Below are 4,125 nucleotides of genomic sequence, written 5' to 3' on the forward strand. Positions count from 1 at the left end.
TTACGGTTATATCACACACTTAAAGGAGCACTGTGTAGGATTTAGCAGCCTCTAGAGGTGAGGTATGCAGTCTGCAACAAGCTGAAATTTCTCCCACGTGTCAAGCATGACCTCTTGCTTAGTATTCCTTCAGTGTTCATTTAGGAGGTTTTTACCAGAAGTCGAAATATCAGCAAAGGTCTATTCCTCCCCGAAACAAACGGACTAGAAGCCTGTACTACGAAGCAGGATTTGGAGTTAGCGAGGTAACTTCAGGGTTAACTCTGGGTTTTCAGTACTACGAAGCTGGTTCTCTTTCTACCGAGATAAATCACCGTGGTAACTGATGCTGAACAGCTAATCTGCTCTGAAGCAGGTTAACTTCAGAGTATTGGATAACAGCCTCACCCCGATAACACCCCGACCTCTGACCAATCACATCACTGAAGAAAAAAGTATCCATGGACGACGGTCCTGAGTCTCAGGTAAAAAAGACTAACCTATAGCCCCTTTTACACTGCCAGATTTTCAGCGAATGTTGGGCCATTTTGCCGGCCAGCAGCGAGCGTTTAGACACACAGAGCCGATGTGGCGAGTTGATCCGAGGTGCCCAATTTTCCGCCTCGTAGGGTAGACATATTGGCGGAACCCTTTTAGTTTAAACAGACCGAGGCGGCCTTCCGCAACGGGAGGGGCTGTTGAGGACTTGTGGGAGGAGCTGTTGATGACGCCGCACGTGCGAGCCACTGGCGGTGGATAAACAGGAAACAGTTGATAGCAGGAATTAGCGAGCAGCTAGTAGCAAGAGGGAAACGCAAACCTGACAGACACTGTAAAGATGAGCAACTGGGGAGACAAGGAATAGAGTGCTCCCCTTGCCCTCGCTTACGAAGAGGCCATTAACTGTCAGATGACGGGGACGGTGAAGAACGGGCCAACTTACGAGAGAATCGCCGGAGGACTGACCAGCCGTGGCTTCCCTCCCACGTCACTGTTTACGTCACATGCTGAGCCACACGTTTTGTTACTTGCTCATGCCCCCCATTGCCCCAAAAAAGGCGCATTCTGTATGAACAAAGTAGGCAGGCGGCATTTTGCCGTACTCTCCAAATTTGTTTTTATACTGCCAATGCTGAAAGAAGACTGATTGGGCTTTCCTGCAAATTTGCTAAATTCCTGTTTAAATAGGGCTAATGTATTGTTAGAGGTCAGTGGTAATTTAAGGCTCTATTTCCACTGGTTTTAAAACAGAGCCTCAAACAAACAGAGAGATTGTTTACACACTAAATGCATGGTTTTAGTAGTGTTTAACTTATGCAAAGTTTATTTTAGTCCACAGTGATCGCTGACAGTGTTGCTGTTTTACACTCTGATTCCATCACTGCAGCTTAAAATAACATGAGACACCTGTGTGATGAGAACTTGGATAAAAAAGATCACTTTTTATAAGTAAAATAATCCACCCACTGTTAACTGGCTCCTGTTATTATAAATGCCACATTTTGGTCAGACAGATCTCATCAGTTATTAACTAGGCTGCTTTTCCATTTTTTACTTTGGTAGCACAAACAGTCTGACATTACATTAAAGTGTTCATCATCCAACTAAATAAGAAAAAATACTCTATACTAATGTCACTCATAGCCTAGTGATACCTACTCGTAATCTGAGACTCGGCTGTATCTTTTCAGTATTCCTACATTTTCTGTTATAAGATTACAGAGTATCGCTTACATCCCACACCACTGACACTTTACTGTGTCACTGTCGCAGACACTTTTGGTACCGTTTCATTTCATATAATATGAAGCAGCCTGCTTCATTCATGATTCTGATGTTGCTTGTACTTAACAATCTTGCCTCTTTTACATGAACACGCTTGTGGCTGAATAGGAAAACCCAGAGTAGACTGAACTAGCTGATAACCAGCTTTGTAGTACCGGTTATCCAGGCAGCCAATGTTAGGGTTAGTCAAGCCAAATAACGAAAAGATATCCTGGATACGTTGAACTGGCTTCGTAGTACAGGCAACTGGTGATTTCAACCAGTAAAAAAAAAAGGAATAAAGCAGTTTCACATTACAAATCAATGTTTTTCAGATGGTGTTTGACATTGGAGACAGGCTGCTAAAGTGTGCTCATCTTTTTTCCTCTAGTAACTTAAGATCCAGACATTTAGGAGGTTTTTACCAGGAGCCGAATTATTCACAGAGGTCTCTTCGTCTCCAGGACAAACAGACTTGTTGATTTAAACCGGTAAAAACACTACATAAAACAGTTTCACCTTAAAAATCTGTGTTTTTTCAACACTGTTTGGGTCATCACAGAGGGGCTGTTATTGGCCAACATGAAAACGGGAATGGCCCTATCTAGAGGTAGTCTTTGGTTTGTCTGTTCTGGGCTACTGTAGAAACATGGCAGACTTCATGGCTGATGACCCACCCCCTATGTAGCTATAAATGGCTCGTTCTAAGGTAACAAAAACACAGCAGGTTATTTTCAAGTGACTATACACTAGAGAAAACATACTTAATATATTCTCCGCCGATGCATATACCCTAAAATCCTACACACTGGACCTTTAACTAGCATCCTAATCATGCACAGGCACAAACACAGTATGTGCATGTCTATGCAGGTGCTTGTGTGGATGTTTGTTTCTGTATTATACCCAAAGGCTGCGGATGAACCCCCACTGAAATAATGCAGACCCAAAAAGTTCTCTCTGTTTTGAGGTAAAATGAAGTTTAAAAGTTTAAAAAGTCACTCAATCGCCATTTCTGCCAACAGCAGCAGTTTACCTTCCCTCCTCTTGACACGCTCGAGTGGTATTATTAATTAACTGGTTTGGCTCAGCAGCCACCAGGAGAGCACCTGCACCCCGAGGCAAATGCAGCAAGGATGGGTCACTTTCCAACTGTACGTCCTGTTCGGCAAGACACCAGTAACAGAACAATAGGAATTATTTCAGTAATATTGGAGTGTTAGCAAAAATAGAAAGTTTTCATTTTGAAAAATATAATTTGACTGAATATGCTAAAATAGTGTCATCATTCATGGAGCTTCCTCTATAGCTGGCACATGGCACTCTCACTGCTTAAGTCTCCAGATGGGCCAGCCAGAACCAATCAATCACTCCGTAACTAAAATATTCACAAGTGGAGGAGCTGCTCGCAAAGCTGAGAAGTTGCAGTGGGATGGTTAACAGGGAGAGAGTGTACAGTAAGAGGAGAAACAAATGGACAGGAAGTGACAGATTAATAGACAGATACACGAGGTGAGACACAGACAAGCAGGCAAACTGCAAAATAGAAGAACTGGCAGCTGGAGAGCAAAACTCCCCCCAACAAACACAGAAAAAGACAAACAGATGTAGAGATAGAAAAAAATGAAATGTCATCTCCAGAGAGACAGTGGCAAAGATAAAGAAGCAATTTAGCAGTAAGTACATAATCCACAGAGGAGATAGGAAGCAGTTCCCTCACAGTGGCTGTTCATACAGTCTGTTAAAGGACAATTCTGTTTATCTCAGCTCGGCCTTTTTTTAATAGCTTCAGCTATAATTTCTATTGGTTAAGATAACAATGTGCTCACCAAAGTAACTGCTCTGAGTGTGCAACTATAAAGTCCGACAAGATGATCAGAAGGCTCTGAACAAGCTGTTTAGCTAGATTATCTAAACCATATGTGTCAAACTCAAGGCCCGCGGGCCAAATGTGGCCCGCCACGTCATTTTATGTGGCCCGCGAGAGCTTAAAAGGTCTGATTGTCTAAAAATAAATAGGTCAAAAGCGTGATTTGACCAAAAACTACATTTCCCACAATGCATGTCGATTATGTTACCCGCGAAGTGACGGCTTCCCGCCACTAGACGGCAGTGTTTCCACATCAATGCGATTTATCCAACAAGTGGAACTGAGAAATACTAATAATGATCCCAAAATGTCCAGGAAGAGAAAAGTTGATGCAGATGGAAGGCTGTTTCAAGAAAGATGGGAAGGCGAATACATGTTTGTGCTTCAAGGAGAAAGGCCGGTATGTCTTTTGTGTTACGAGGCGGTGTCGGTTGTCAAAGAGTACAATCTACGTCGGCATTTTGACACCAAACACGGAGCTAAGTATGCCAAAGCTAGCCTTCAAGAAAAAC

This window comes from Epinephelus moara, chromosome 9 (genome assembly GCF_006386435.1).
Source record: "Epinephelus moara isolate mb chromosome 9, YSFRI_EMoa_1.0, whole genome shotgun sequence".
NCBI lineage: Eukaryota > Metazoa > Chordata > Actinopteri > Perciformes > Serranidae > Epinephelus > Epinephelus moara.